The sequence below is a fragment of the Amblyomma mixtum genome, chromosome 10 (assembly GCF_055824585.1).
Source record: "Amblyomma mixtum isolate Tamu chromosome 10, ASM5582458v1, whole genome shotgun sequence".
Lineage (NCBI taxonomy): Eukaryota > Metazoa > Arthropoda > Arachnida > Ixodida > Ixodidae > Amblyomma > Amblyomma mixtum.
The window spans coordinates 73,674,203-73,690,296 of NC_143021.1; the positions used below are offsets into that span (position 1 = coordinate 73,674,203).

A 16,094-nucleotide genomic window follows, 5' to 3' on the forward strand; every position below is an offset into this window, starting at 1 on the left:
CTATAGTAGTGAACGGCAAGGGAATTCTAAGAAAAGGGCAAACTACAAGAGGCTATTGTGAGCGATGGAGAACTTCAAAGTGAAAGAACTCATCGAAATTTGTGAAGAGTTGGGCATTGATTTGGGCCCCGCAAAACGAAAGCATGCGATTCTTGAGGTCATGCGGAAGGAGAATGTAACGGCTGAGGAAGCCAATGAGGCCTGGGAAGAGATCACTGAACGCAGTGATCGCGAAGAGGAGATAAAACGGCGCGCTAAGAAACTGATGGACCTGGAGTTTGAAGCACACGAGATCTTTTATGAGAGAGATAGAACATTGTTCGCTCTGCGTAAGACCAACGGTCATCAGCTGAGAGGCAGGCCGCAGCCCTTCGTGATCGCCGAAGATATGGCGAAATATCTTGCGGAGTTCGAGCGCGTCTGCGAGAGAAAGCGCGTTGAGCGGAATGGTTGGGCACAGAAGTTGGTAGCCCTGCTTTCCAGTGAAGCGTATGAGGTTGTCAAGCGCCTGTTGGACGACGGCTTGGCGGACTACGATGAGCTGAAAAGCTTCTTACTGGCGAGATACAACGTGTCACCGCTGGACCTTCGCCAAAGGTACCTGCGAGAGAATAGCACCCCATTGTTTAACGATTTTCCCTACCAGTTTAAAGCCGACATTTTAGAGTGGCTCGAAAATGCTGAAGGGTCGGATGATCGTGACACAGAGGTAGAGTGCGTAGCTGTAGAGCAGAGCTGCCAGTGCGGCACAAAGGAACGTAGTCCGTGCTTGGCAGATGTAACTGCTGCTGTAACAGTGGGAATTGTCCCGCATTCGCCAACCGAGAAAACCTCTATGCCATCGGATAAGGTATTCACAGCATCGGACGATGCACTAACAGAGGTCTCGCCCATTGAGATTGTGGCGGAGTTACCGGAAAGCGAATCTCCTAGCGTGTCGAAAGCAGGAGAAGTTGCCGAACAGGGCAGAGAGGACGTCCGTCTGGACATGAATGAAAACGCCTGCGCCGACGCAAGCGAAGTAGATGAGGTCGGCACACCGTGTTGTGCAGCGCGTTCGGCAGAAATGCAGAAACCCGACACTTCCGATCAACGGATGCGGACGCATATAGAGTTTGCGGACGCAGAGTTGTGCGCTAGTGTTTGCAGCGAGCGATTCGAAACGAGTCCCGTGCTTTCGCACTGCTCTGAGCTTTGCGACTTTCCAGAAAGCAGCTGCAGTAGCGGGAACACCGCGACTGAGTGCACAGCCGACCCTCAACCGAAATTGGCTGAAACGCGTCAGGAGCATGACGAGAGCTGCGTGTCAGCAGTAAAGTCAGTAGAAAACACTGGTTCGTCTGCGCCTGGAGAAACTAAGGGGCTGGACGACAGTGGAGAACAGAACGTTCCAGACGACATAGGGGCGGTAGACGTCATTCCGTCCGAGAAAGATGAGGACGAATGTGCACTCGTAGAGGCTGACGAGGAAGAACGCAGTTTGGAGGACGCTAGTAAAGACGCTAAAGACAGGTCTGATCTAGGTAGCGCACGTGAATCGGCTGAGAATCATAGTGACATTGTCAGAGAACAGGAACCTAGGCGACGAAAGCAGCATGTGCTTCCTCAGGAGAAAATGATAGGAAAGCACGAGAAAGAAAGCTGCAACCGGAAAGAAAGTAACAGCCAGTTCCGAAAAGAGAGCTATCACCACAAGGTGATAGACAAGCAGTGCTGCCGCCGAAAGAACAGTAAAGGCAAACTCAAGAGAGACAGCTGTCACCGAAAGACGATGAAAAGCAGTCAAAAGAAAGAGTGGTGCCGCCGAAAGATGAAAGGCAGGCAGAAGAAAGACGGGCGCCGCCGAAAAGAGAGAAAGGGCAAACGCGCGAAAACGGGTTTCCACCATCGGAAGCGCCAGCGTCGCCGGCAAAATGACTTCAGTAAAGTCAGTCACGTTGTCAGCCCTGAAACTAGCGTCAGAACCAGAGCTAAAGAAATGTGCGAGGCATTACTATCGCGCAAAGCGAAGCGCGTAAGTGTGTCGCGGCACATAGGTCTGGACAGTAGAATAAACTGCAAAAAGAAATCATACCAGAATTCGCGCGGGAAAGAGTGTCCAGGGATGAAACCGAGATACAAGAGGCTCAAGAAGCTCAAAATAAAGGAGCGAGGCAGGGGTGAATCTTGCCCCGAGCACAGAGAGAGCAAGAGGCGCAAAGTCACATGCTCTCATGCGGGCTCTCTCTTTCCGCTGCAGTCACGGGAGCAACCGCGCTCCCACAGAAAGCGGCATGCGCGCGCAAGGAAAACACGAGAACGGCTCAAAGAGCGAGAGATAGTACGAGGCCGCAGTGACAGGGGCAAGAAAATTGCCAAGAAGAAACCGTCGAAGCGCTCGGCCGAGCACAGTTATCGCGATAGAAAGCCGCGATTCGAGATGACGCCACTTAGTAGGCGCAAAATCAAAAGGCTAGGTAGAGGCGAACTTCACATTCATTGGAGAGGCAAAAAGTTGCGCGAGAAATGGACGACTCGTGGGAGGTCTGACTTGCCCCCACGAACAGAGAGAAAGAAAGAACGGTCCCATCGGAAGCGTTGCGCACTCGCTATGGGACGTCGCGACTGGCGCGCGAAGCGCAAAGAAAGGGACAAGTTGCCAGTCTGTGAAGGCGAATCGCTCTCGTACTGTAGCTCCCGTAGAAACTGGAAAGACAAGTAACAGAGAGAAAGAAAAGCGCGTATACCGCAAAAGAGGCAGAGACATTAGCTACCGCGGTAGTAGAGAGAGAAAGAAAAGCGCGTCTACCGCGAAAGAGGCAGAGACGTTAGCTACCACGGTAGTAGAGAGAGAGAGAGAAAAGCGCAGCACAGCGAAAGAGGCAGAGTCACTAGTTTCCGCTGTAGCGGGTGTCGTTTACCGTCCGTTAGAAGCGAGGAAAACGCGAACGTAGACGCACTAAGCCGTGTGTTCTAAGCAAGACTGCCTTCGCCTCCTCGTGACCTACATTTTGTCTCTTCGCGAACAGCTGTTAAGTTCGCTCGTAGATCGGGGAAAAAATTGATATCCTCATTTGTGGCCTCAACTGAGTGTTTTCCTGGCCGACTGATCTCAAGAGAGCAAATTTATTTTGCATTCATTTTATTCCGTGTTACGTGTTTGACACTTTGTTTGAGTTTATTACTTTAGAGGTCTTGTATCCCACATGTGTCTCTTGTAGAAGAGGGAACAAAAAGGGGACACAAAATATAGCCAGCAGAGTTTTTGTGACATTGAAGTCTGGCGTTTTGACGGGTGACGGAGGGCACTTGCTCGTGTTGCGTGTTGCCTGTTGTCGGTCGGTTCTTGGCAACCTGCAGAACGATCAACGACCGATGCTGTGAAGCAAGCACTTCCGAAGGACTGAGCGAAGCTGATCCAGTCACCTGGACGACAAAGCTGCGGAGCAGTGGTCCTGTCCTGACGAGCCGGACCTGTTCATGGAAAGGAGCCTGGAGCTACCTGCGGCTGAACACCGGACGACAACTTGGAGGAGCCTGGCGTACGAGCGCGCCCCGCATCCGAGCCACGCGGAAGTAGCTCGTCTTCGTGGCGCATTGTCTGGCGGCGGTGGTGCTGTAGTGCCGGAGCTCCCATTTCGCTGGCTGGCCCCCCTGGAAACAAGCGCTGCGCGCTCGCCGACGCTCAAAGCAGGCCCAGACTTTCTCGGACAAGTCGCGACATGCAGCGTGACTCATCCCGACACCGCGGCGCCGACACGGACCCTTCCTCCTCTCCTCCTCTCCGTCGGTGCGAACTCCTCAGACGCTCGCCGGCTCTCGACCATTGGTCTAATTTGAACGGTGGCCAGTGATTGGAGGATTTGAACGGCTGGCTGCCGTAACCGTTTCCAGCGGCTTTAAAAGCGGAGCCGCGCTGAACCCGAGCAGCAGACGGGCAGCAGAAGAGCCATCACTCCGGAGCTACGCTCGCCGCCGGGGCCGCTCTTCTTCTTTGTGCTAGCCCGTGGTGCTCTTGGCCCTTGTATCATGTAAAAGCCCTTGTACATACTGTACATAAACGTCCTTTTACTCACCGTCGCCTCGACCGTTTCATGGCTCGGACTCCCAGTCCCAACAGTGGTGACAGCGGTGGGATGCCTCAGTCCCAACAGTGGTGGCAGCGGTGGGATGCCCCAGTCTCAACAGTGGTGGCAGCGGTGGGATGCCTCAGTCCCAACAGTGGTGGCAGCGGTGGGATGCCCCAGTCTCAACAGTGGTGGCAGCGGTGGGATGCCCCAGTCTCAACAGTGGATGGCAGCTGCGGGATCGACCGGCGTCAGCTACCTCGGCACGGTGAGTGCCTGATGTTTTCCCCTCAATTCGCCAGACTGCTCTAGCACACGTGATTGTAGTCTAGAGTAGGGCTGTGTGTGTAGCACTGTAGGAGAGCTTTGCTGTTTCGAGCCAAGTCGGAGCGCTTTGAAACGAAAGCTGGTGCAGAGGGAGTAAACGAGGCGTTTTGGAAAGAATTACTTGCGCGTGTCATACTAGTAGCGCTATAGTAGTGAACGGCAAGGGAATTCTAAGAAAAGGGCAAACTACAAGAGGCTATTGTGAGCGATGGAGAACTTCAAAGTGAAAGAACTCATCGAAATTTGTGAAGAGTTGGGCATTGATTTGGGCCCCGCAAAACGAAAGCATGCGATTCTTGAGATCATGCGGAAGGAGAATGTAACGGCTGAGGAAGCCAATGAGGCCTGGGAAGAGATCACTGAACGCCGTGATCGCGAAGAGGAGATAAAACGGCGCGCTAAGAAACTGATGGACCTGGAGTTTGAAGCACACGAGATCTTTTATGAGAGAGATAGAACATTGTTCGCTCTGCGTAAGACCAACGGTCATCAGCTGAGAGACAGGCCGCAGCCCTTCGTGATCGCCGAAGATATGGCGAAATATCTTGCGGAGTTCGAGCGCGTCTGCGAGAGAAAGCGCGTTGAGCGGAATGGTTGGGCACAGAAGTTGGTAGCCCTGCTTTCCAGTGAAGCGTATGACGTTGTCAAGCGCCTGTTGGACGACGGCTTGGCGGACTACGATGAGCTGAAAAGCTTCTTACTGGCGAGATACAACGTGTCACCGCTGGACCTTCGCCAAAGGTACCTGCGAGAGAATAGCACCCCATCGTTTAACGATTTTCCCTACCAGTTTAAAGCCGACATTTTAGAGTGGCTCGAAAATGCTGAAGGGTCGGATGATCGTGACACAGAGGTAGAGTGCGTAGCTGTAGAGCAGAGCTGCCAGTGCGGCACAGAGGAACGTAGTCCGTGCTTGGCAGATGTAACTGCTGCTGTAACAGTGGGAATTGTCCCGCATTCGCCAACCGAGAAAACCTCTATGCCATCGGATAAGGTATTCACAGCATCGGACGATGCACTAACAGAGGTCTCGCCCATTGAGATTGTGGCGGAGTTACCGGAAAGCGAATCTCCTAGCGTGTCGAAAGCAGGAGAAGTTGCCGAACAGGGCAGAGAGGACGTCCGTCTGGACATGAATGAAAACGCCTGCGCCGACGCAAGCGAAGTAGATGAGGTCGGCACACCGTGTTGTGCAGCGCGTTCGGCAGAAATGCAGAAACCCGACACTTCCGATCAACGGATGCGGACGCATATAGAGTTTGCGGACGCAGAGTTGTGCGCTAGTGTTTGCAGCGAGCGATTCGAAACGAGTCCCGTGCTTTCGCACTGCTCTGAGCTTTGCGACTTTCCAGAAAGCAGCTGCAGTAGCGGGAACACCGCGACTGAGTGCACAGCCGACCCTCAACCGAAATTGGCTGAAACGCGTCAGGAGCATGACGAGAGCTGCGTGTCAGCAGTAAAGTCAGTAGAAAACACTGGTTCGTCTGCGCCTGGAGAAACTAAGGGGCTGGACGACAGTGGAGAACAGAACGTTCCAGACGACATAGGGGCGGTAGACGTCATTCCGTCCGAGAAAGATGAGGACGAATGTGCACTCGTAGAGGCTGACGAGGAAGAACGCAGTTTGGAGGACGCTAGTAAAGACGCTAAAGACAGGTCTGATCTAGGTAGCGCACGTGAATCGGCTGAGAATCATAGTGACATTGTCAGAGAACAGGAACCTAGGCGACGAAAGCAGCATGTGCTTCCTCAAGAGAAAATGATAGGAAAGCACGAGAAAGAAAGCTGCAACCGGAAAGAAAGTAACAGCCAGTTCCGAAAAGAGAGCTATCACCACAAGGTGATAGACAAGCAGTGCTGCCGCCGAAAGAACAGTAAAGGCAAACTCAAGAGAGACAGCTGTCACCGAAAGACGATGAAAAGCAGGCAAAAGAAAGAGTGGTGCCGCCGAAAGATGAAAGGCAGGCAGAAGAAAGACGGGCGCCGCCGAAAAGAGAGAAAGGGCAAACGCGCGAAAACGGGTTTCCACCATCGGAAGCGCCAGCGTCGCCGGCAAAATGACTTCAGTAAAGTCAGTCACGTTGTCAGCCCTGAAACTAGCGTCAGAACCAGAGCTAAAGAAATGTGCGAGGCATTACTATCGCGCAAAGCGAAGCGCGTAAGTGTGTCCCGGCACATAGGTCTGGACAGTAGAATAAACTGCAAAAAGAAATCATACCAGAATTCGCGCGGGAAAGAGTGTCCAGGGATGAAACCGAGATACAAGAGGCTCAAGAAGCTCAAAATAAAGGAGCGAGGCAGGGGTGAATCTTGCCCCGAGCACAGAGAGAGCAAGAGGCGCAAAGTCACATGCTCTCATGCGGGCTCTCTCTTTCCGCTGCAGTCACGGGAGCAACCGCGCTCCCACAGAAAGCGGCATGCGCGCGCAAGGAAAACACGAGAACGGCTCAAAGAGCGAGAGATAGTACGAGGCCGCAGTGACAGGGGCAAGAAAATTGCCAAGAAGAAACCGTCGAAGCGCTCGGCCGAGCACAGTTATCGCGATAGAAAGCCGCGATTCGAGATGACGCCACTTAGTAGGCGCAAAATCAAAAGGCTAGGTAGAGGCGAACTTCACATTCATTGGAGAGGCAAAAAGTTGCGCGAGAAATGGACGACTCGTGGGAGGTCTGACTTGCCCCCACGAACAGAGAGAAAGAAAGAACGGTCCCATCGGAAGCGTTGCGCACTCGCTATGGGACGTCGCGACTGGCGCGCGAAGCGCAAAGAAAGGGACAAGTTGCCAGTCTGTGAAGGCGAATCGCTCTCGTACTGTAGCTCCCGTAGAAACTGGAAAGACAAGTACAGAGAGAAAGAAAAGCGCGTATACCGCAAAAGAGGCAGAGACATTAGCTACCGCGGTAGTAGAGAGAGAAAGAAAAGCGCGTCTACCGCGAAAGAGGCAGAGACGTTAGCTACCACGGTAGTAGAGAGAGAGAGAGAAAAGCGCAGCACAGCGAAAGAGGCAGAGTCACTAGTTTCCGCTGTAGCGGGTGTCGTTTACTGTCTGTTAGAAGCGAGGAAAACGCGAACGTAGACGCACTAAGCCGTGTGTTCTAAGCAAGACTGCCTTCGCCTCCTCGTGACCTACATTTTGTCTCTTCGCGAACAGCTGTTAAGTTCGCTCGTAGATCGGGGAAAAAATTGATATCCTCATTTGTGGCCTCAACTGAGTGTTTTCCTGGCCGACTGATCTCAAGAGAGCAAATTTATTTTGCATTCATTTTATTCCGTGTTACGTGTTTGACACTTTGTTTGAGTTTATTACTTTAGAGGTCTTGTATCCCACATGTGTCTCTTGTAGAAGAGGGAACAAAAAGGGGACACAAAATATAGCCAGCAGAGTTTTTGTGACATTGAAGTCTGGCGTTTTGACGGGTGACGGAGCCCAGTCAACCATGGATATCCGTAGTACGTACGATTAAGATCCGAATCTCCAGTGCCAGGTGGGGATGTCCGTAGGGCATGCCTACGGACGTCCATATCCGGACATACGCATCGGAGATTCGGAGTATGTCCTACGGACGTTCGTTATCGGATAGCTGGCGGATGTCCGCGGACGGACGTCCGACGGGTATCCGTGAATATGCCGGTAGGGATCTGAACCTACGACATCACATACATTTTTTGTTTTTCCTCACATAAAAAAATTAAAAGAAATTCTATTTTGCAAACGACAAATTCAGCCGATCAAATTTTTATACCGGCAATTAGTTGCATATTCGGATTAATCAATTAACATCACTCGAATATGGTGCTGATATGAAAGAACCTGAATTAAACTAATTGCGTGACTTTCTGCGATCAATGCCCTTTTCTGTTCCAGCAATCCGCCGAGGTAACCGAGGCATGCTGCCTTCCATGAAAACTACAGTAAAATGAAAACTAAACTCCTACCAGAAGCCGCGGCAGAACGACAGGCCTTAAAGTCGATCCAATCCAATCCGTCAGCCACCAGTTCCGTCGCGGGCGGCGCGGTGCCCAACAGTGCGATCTTTGCATAGTTTTTCGTGGCATCGTGCTTCTTTCGACCTTTATTTTTGCTACAGTATGCGGTTTGTTCTGCGGTTGCTTGGCTGTGCTATAAATGTGATCAATCACCTATGCGCTCGTCAAGACCTTCTTCTGCACCCGAAGCTGTCGTGAAATAGCCCCGACGTCGTACTGCATCCGACTCTTTGTTGCCTCGGACGAAAGAAGCGGCGTGTTATAACTTGCAAGTAAGTAACTGTGCTTGAAGATTACTTTGATGATGTTGCGGTGGGATGAGCAAAGTGCTGTGGAAGTTACAAGTACGATGCGATAGCTGCCGCAAACGTGTTTGCCCGCGTTCGCGAGCCTGTCGTGAAGCTCCGTAAGCCAGTGCATCGCGCCTCTCTCGTTCTACACTACGAAAAAAAATTGAGACGAGGTGTACACATGCATGGTGTGAATCTTAAGGCAGTTGTACGTAAGTTCTTAATAGCAATAAAACAGAACGCACGAAAAGGATAACGTCGGGGCTGTGTGTGTTTTGCAGTGATTCGCGACTGATTTCTTATTTTCTTACTGTCTTTGCGGTGTGTATGTGGCCCGCGTGCAGAGTGTATTGGTGCCTAAATTATGCCATGCCTTGGAAAGTGCAGGTAGGTTGAAAATAATGTAAAATTCGTCTACCTTCACAGCTTATCGACTTGTTTCAACATTAGGCTTGTCAAATGGATGTTTCCAGCCATCTACAGCACAATAATTTGCGCTGTGCAGTAGCATTGTTTAGAAAACTGAAGTGTTCTCTTAAATTTCCGAACTTCGGTCACACGTTATTCACCTATTATCGCTGCGTACTAACTACAATGAGGCCATGCAGTGCATTGGTGTAGCTTTGTCAAACATGTTCATGGTCGTAAGGCTCAGTGCTGAGCAAGGTAGCCGGTCCATATATGGCACACCTAGAGATACACATCCCTGGATTGTGAGCAGACCTCTCTTCCTTACTCCTGTGGAGCTGTGGATCATCAGATTTGTTGTTAGTGCCGGCTGGGTGCTTCATCAGCGAACCTTGTGAGCGGGCTTGTTTCAACAAAGGCCATGTTTTGCTGCATCATGACGTCTACGTTATGTTGACAAAGTGCAGTACAGGTTGCTCTCTCATATTTTGTTTCGTTGGCCATGCAGTATGGATGTGACTGACCTATGACCTATGTTACCTGAGAGTACAGCAGCAGCTTACAGGTAAGTTTTAACTACGGTGCAAATTTCTTCCTCTCATATGATTGATACTTTATTTTTCTTTGCTCTGTGCAGTGGAGGGCATCTGGCTATAGTGCAGTGTACTTGTACAGTGGTAGATAAAAGTTTTCGGGATGCGAGTTCTTGGGAAAAATTTCTGTACTGTGCTGTTAGCCAGAGCAGTTTAAGATGTTTGAACTTATTCAACAAGTTTCAGCTGTCTGCCTAGTGAGGCAGTGTAAAAATAAATATTTTTCTGGAAATCCACATCCCACAAACTTTTCTCTACTGAGCCTTGTGTTAACCACTAAGTCATCAGGTAGCTTGCAGGTGTGTGCTAAGGATTCCTATTCTTACACTTGAATTTTTTAGACATTCAGTATGGATGTGATTGCCTGTGGGAGTAGCTGTAGTGTCTTGCACTGCAAACACATTGTTCATGCACTGGCACAAAGCTGTCTGCAGTGGAGTATATCTCTTCTTTTATGTTTGCAGTGGTTTTAAGCAAAATATATTGCATTTCAAGAAATATTTTCACCTCCGTTGGTTACTACATAAGAGTTGTGCAAGATTTAAACTTGTCCTCGTAGCTACAGATGCCTAACCCTAAACTATTTGTTGCAGAAACAGTCATAATGAAATATATGTGCAGTCTGAGGAACACTGAACTCCTTACGCACCTGCCCATCACCTCCGAATACATGAACGGCTTTTATAATTTGACAGAACTCAAGAATGCAGTGGCGAATGCCTTCCATCCAGTGGCATTGACCAGTTATCAGACGTCGTAGTTATTTCCTTAACGTGAAATCCCAGGTGGCTGGCATGTACCTCCGTGAAATGTGATTAACCGCCACACCATGAAAACCAGTCGATGGCATTGGCTGAAAGGCTTTTGTTGAGGGGTATTCGCTGCTGCATTCTTGACTTTCATTCTACTATAGTGCCAAAAGTTCATATTAGATGAAGGGAACATACCAGCCTCTGTTATGTTCCACTACTTCTTCACAAGCTTCCTAATGAAATGTTCTTGCTTAATGTGTGCAAAGCTGTTAAACTGTCCATTTTCAAATTCTTCCAGCCCTAACACTCCTGACCGCATATTGTCCCATGCCGATTTTCTTTGTGCCTTTACAAATCTTTTTTTTTAACTTCGTAGCCTGCTTGAAAATTTATCTTCATTATTACTATTCGAGTAATATGCAGGGAAACATAAATGTGGTGTTATCTTTTCTCATGCAACCGGTGGGAAAAAAATTGCCTGCTCTCGTATTGTTTCTTTTTTTCAGACCTTTGCAACCCGAAGGTAACATACCTCTGTAAGCCGTGGATGGCGCGGTGACATTGTAGATTATTAGCTTGATTTTGATGTGTGTGCTATATGCACTGTAAACTCTTGTGCACCTCTTATCTTATCATAGAGTTGCATTGGTATGTGGCAGCAAGGCTGGAGAAACTATGGATCAAAATTACGCAATTCTCTTGATATTGTCTTTCATTAATGTTTTTACTTACAGTATCTCGCACTTAAATATTTGCTTAACCTTTCAGTAAAAGTATTCTATTTGTGTTTTGGTTTGTTTTTCAGAGCATCCCTTTTTGGGATACCAAGTTCAACCATGAGAGTACTGCCTGCACGCGTTAACCTTTCCTATTGCATGAAACTTCTGCCGGTATGACGTGAATAGCCTGTTGTGCTACTGTTCTGCTATAGCAGGTTGCAATACGGAGCAGCAGTCTGCATGTAAGTTCGTAGTGTTAAAATTTCCAACTCCCCAAATGCATTTTTCACTTTTTCCTTTGCAGTGTGCCTGTGGATGGCTCGAGCAATTGATAGTTGCAAATGTGCCACATCGTAGTGTCAACAGGTATGTATTAGTTGCAGTGTAAGTGCATGTTGCTCACTCTCACAGCCTGTCGACTTGTTCCCTCAGTATTGCTGCATGGACGTGACCAGCCCATTCAGAGCAACCATGTAATAGTTTGCACTACAAAGCAGCAGTCTACATGTAAGTTCGAAGTATGTTGAAATTAATTTTTCATCTTTTTCTTTGCAGCGTGTATGTGGACAGCTCATGCAATTGATTGTTGCAAATGTGCCACATTGTAGTGTCGACAGGTATGTCTTAGTTGCAGTGTAAGTGCATGTTGCCCACTCACAACCTGTCCACCTGTTCCCTCAGGGTTGCTGCACGGACGTCACCAGCCCATTCAGAGCAACCGTGTTGTAGCTTGCGCTACAGAGCATTGGTCTACATGTAAGTTCGAAGTGTGTTGAAATTATCAGCTCCCCTCATGCACTCTTCATCTTTTCCTTTGCAGCACGTGTGTGGGCGGTTCGTGCAATTGATGGTTGCGAATGTGTGACATAGTCAGCAGGTATATTACAGCTATAGTATTTTTTATTATGATCTTCAGTGGCAGTATCTTTTTTTGTTTTTTTTTTGTTTATTTCTCCTTCGGGCAACATACAGGTATTGTAGAAGAACTTGTTGTTGGGCTAGTTGGTAGTTATTCATCATTAAAATCAAAGGCGCCAAACCATACACACACACACACAGGCGCTCTGTCTCGTCTTTCTTTCTTCTCCTGTGTGTGTGTGTATGGTTTGGCGCCTTTGATTTTAATGATGAATACAGGTATTGCCCACGAGGCAAGACAAAAGGAGGTCCTAAACCTCCTGACTGGGTCTTGTCCTCGCCTGGGTACAGCAGCAGGAGCGGTATTGCATTATACAACAATAAAAGGCTGTCTTTGCCATCGCTTACAAAACAGACGCATCATAAACAGTTCTTGTAAATACATACAGATAATAAAATAATAATACACACTAAATAATATACAAAAATGGTACAGAAATGCAATACATTAGGGTTGTTCCAACCGATACAGCATTCCCTGCTGAAAAAAAAGCTCTACGACGCAACAACCCCACAGACCATCCACCACAGAACACCACACAATCTGCACGACACACCACTCCATCCGCACGACATATCATACGAATTGTATGGCATATCATACAGACCGCACGATATGCCACACAGACCGCACGACATCCTACGATGAACAATCCATGAGGCCACCGCACCATAGAACTCCCCCTCAGCAGGGTTACATCAAACGGAACCAGAAGTAAGCATTTTGTTAGGACAAAACGTTAGACAAAAAGAAAGACGAACAGATGCGTTTAAAACCCCTGTGCGTGGAACTATTTTTAGCTGCATCTATTACAAACGGATGAGAATTACACATCAACATGATTTGGTGCTCAATTGATTGTGTTCCGTAGTTAGTACGAGGCCTATTTACCACAACAGAAGTCTGACGCAAGCTGTAACCAGTAGATCTGTTTAGGTACGTGTTAAAAAAATTAATGTAATTTGTTTTTATTTCGTTATAAATAAACACACATATTTTGAGTTCATACATGGTTTTCACCGGGATCATTCGAGACTGTGTATTTGCCGAGCAACTATTTGTGTTGTTTCCTGCAGGTAAAAGTAACCGAGCTGCACGCGACTGCAGGGCCGATATTTTTTCTAAGTCAGTTTTGTTACAAGTACCCCAGATAAGAAGGCAATAACTGATGCGAGAATGGATAAGAGAGAAATACAACTGTCTTTTCAGCGAGCAAGGCATAAGATCTCGAAGCCGGGAAAGCATACCAATAGCTCTCGCTATCTTGACACGGGTGTGGTCTATGTGGTCGCTCCAGCCTAGGTTGTGATGGAATTTAACTCCTAGAAAGGAATGGGAGCTGACACGTTCAAGGTAGGAAGAGCCGTAGCGAAGCTTAAAATCGTAATCTATTGGTTTGTTTTTTGCACAAAAAAGCATAAATTTAGTTTTTTTCTCGTTGAGTTCAAGACTATTTAAGTTTAGCCATACACTAAGATTTAATAGCCACGTGTTAGCAGTGTTTTCAAGTTCATTAAGATTTGTTCCAGAGAAGAATACATTCGTATCGTCTGCATATAGTACTATGTCATCAGTTTGAGGAATGTTAACTATATCGTTTATATAGATCAAGAAGAGCAAAGGGCCTAATATAGATCCTTGCGGTACACCATATTTTACAGTCCTTGTGTTTGATTTATAGCCATGTAGGCATACGAACTGAAAACGCGACTCAAGGTAACTGCGCATGAGTTGAAGTGCTATGCCCCTAATTCCACATATTTCCAGTTTTCTTAGCAAAATATGATGTTTGATGGAATCGAAGGGTTTGCGAAAATCCAGAAATATTCCAACGGTGTACAGCTTATCCTCAATATTTTTAATTATTTTATTTTTTATTTGTACGAGGGCCATTTCAGTTGATCTTACTTTCTGGAACCCGTACTGCTTTGTTGATATGATGTTTTTTGCAACAAAAAATTGTCGAGGCGTTTGTGTATGACACGTTCCATCACTTTCGAAAAAAGAGGCAAAACTGAAATCGGCCTATAGTTGTTCAGGTCACTGTATTTTCCTCCCTTGTGAATGACGACGACACGAGCTATCTTCATTTTCTCAGGAAAGATTCCCGAAGCGAGTGTGCGGTTGCAGATGTAAGCGAGCGGTTTTGAGATTAAATGGGCAGTTTCTTTTATAGGTGCGGCTTTAATGTCGTCGTGGCCAGCTGCCGATCGGTTATCGAACGAGTTTATGATAAGGTTTATCTCATCCTCAGAAGTGGGCTTTAAAAATGCACTTTCAAGCAGCGTCTGCCCTATATATCTCTCCAGACTGCTGTGAGGCAATGAAAGAGATGAAAAGTTTCCAGCACCTGCGTTAGCTAGATGATCATTGATAAGGTTAACTAAGTTTTGCTCCGAATAAGTGGCTCCATTTATAACTAATTCAAATGGTATACCAGAAACGTGCGTGGCGTTTAGTTCATTGAATTGTTTCCATGTTTTTCGGGGGTTATCTGCGCACTTTTCGAACTTATGTTGATAGAATCTACACTTGGCTTTCTTTAAGTCAGAGCTAAGTTTGTTTCTGAACCGTTTGAATTCTTGCAGCTTTGCAATATCACGCGTCCGCAGAAACTGTTCGAACAGCTTATCCTTGTGTTTTATGCGCTTAAAAAGGTCATTCGTAATCCATTCTTTTCTTGCTTTCTTGTGCCGAACAATTGTTGTGAGGGGGAATGCAGCATCGTAACAAATTTGTAATTCGGACATAAAAATATCGTAGGATACAGATGGATCGGGTTCCTTATATACGTTCGCCTAGTTCAAGTTTTCAACAAGTGAATGAAAGGTCTTTTTTCCGCTGTCATTGATGATACGGATAGTATTATTTGTGCATTGTGTACGTGTGGCGATCGGTAATGCTACAAAAATTGGTAGATGATCGCTCAGTCCTGAACAAAGTACACCGGAGCAACTAGCAGACTTAGAAAAATCTGTGAAACATAAATCGATCAGCGTACTTGTATTCGATGTGACTCTCGTAGGCTGTTCAATGACGTTCTCACAACCATTTTGAAGCATAATTTCAAGAAGTTGAACTTTAGCAGGGTTATTAGAGTTAAGATCGATATTAAAGTCCCCTATGATCACTACATGCCTCTTCCGGGAATTGACAAAATCCATGAGTGATTCAATGTAGTTTAAAAAAATTGACAGCGTGCCCTGGGGCGGTCGGTAGATGCATACGATGGCAATGTTTTTGCACATGATGGCAACAGTTTCAAGGTCGTCACACATGCAGGTAAAGTCGTCTATGGTATCATAGTGAAAACAGTCGCGGATAAATAGGGACACACCTCCACCCCGTTTTTGCACACGATAAACAGAAACGTGACTGTACCCGGAAAAATTCGTAACATCAGTGACACTTGAGAACCATGTTTCTGAAAAAGCCAAGAAATCAAAGGAACACTGTAGTTGTGAGAGGTATGTACTAACGTCATCTTGTTTGTTCCTCAGACTCTGTGTATTTAAATGAAAAAATTGCACAAATCATGTACCCTTTCAGTGACAGTATTTTTGCATTTTTTTTGTTTTCTTGGGAAAAACTTCTTTCTTTACAACAGATTCAACATGGGAATACAACCTGCATACAGTAACCCGTCCTATTGCATGGGACCTCTTCCAGCGTAGAGCGTGAAGAATGCCTCTTGAAGGTTGAAAGCATGCATTAATGCCTTGAATAAAATTGTTTGATTTTAAGACAACTTGCTTTGTGTTTGGTTGCTTCCTATAGACATATGCATTTGACGTACGATGAGGCCTGTGCCTGATATAGAAACACTTTGTGGGCTTGTATATAAACTCATTTAGTATATGACAGTTATATTAGTGGCTGCAGTCACCAAGGCCTGCAACATGCCAATGTCCTCTTTAGATCCGCGGCGGATATCCGCGGATATCCGTATCGGATGTCCGTGGGAGATCTTTCCAGTTACAAATGTACCTCCGTCGGACGTCCCTCGGAGGTCCGTCGGAGGTCGGCGGATCTCCCACGGATATCCGTACATCC

General features: G+C 47.2%; 1 long non-coding RNA gene across 3 annotated transcripts; it reads left to right on the forward strand.

Annotated features, from left to right (window-relative positions):
• The first annotated feature begins 8,473 nt into the window (after positions 1 to 8,473).
• On the forward strand, positions 8,474 to 15,776 carry LOC149326124 (uncharacterized). 3 transcript variants are annotated; one of them, XR_016286096.1, is made up of 6 exons: positions 8,474 to 8,632; positions 9,567 to 9,623; positions 11,209 to 11,739; positions 11,804 to 11,878; positions 11,943 to 11,999; positions 15,649 to 15,776. It is a non-coding gene; the product is annotated as an uncharacterized LOC149326124 (long non-coding RNA). The 3 variants fall into 3 exon arrangements; XR_016286099.1 differs by having other exon boundaries at positions 11,427 to 11,739; XR_016286097.1 differs by lacking the exon at positions 8,474 to 8,632 and adding an exon at positions 8,648 to 9,452.
• The last annotated feature ends 318 nt before the right edge of the window (positions 15,777 to 16,094 follow it).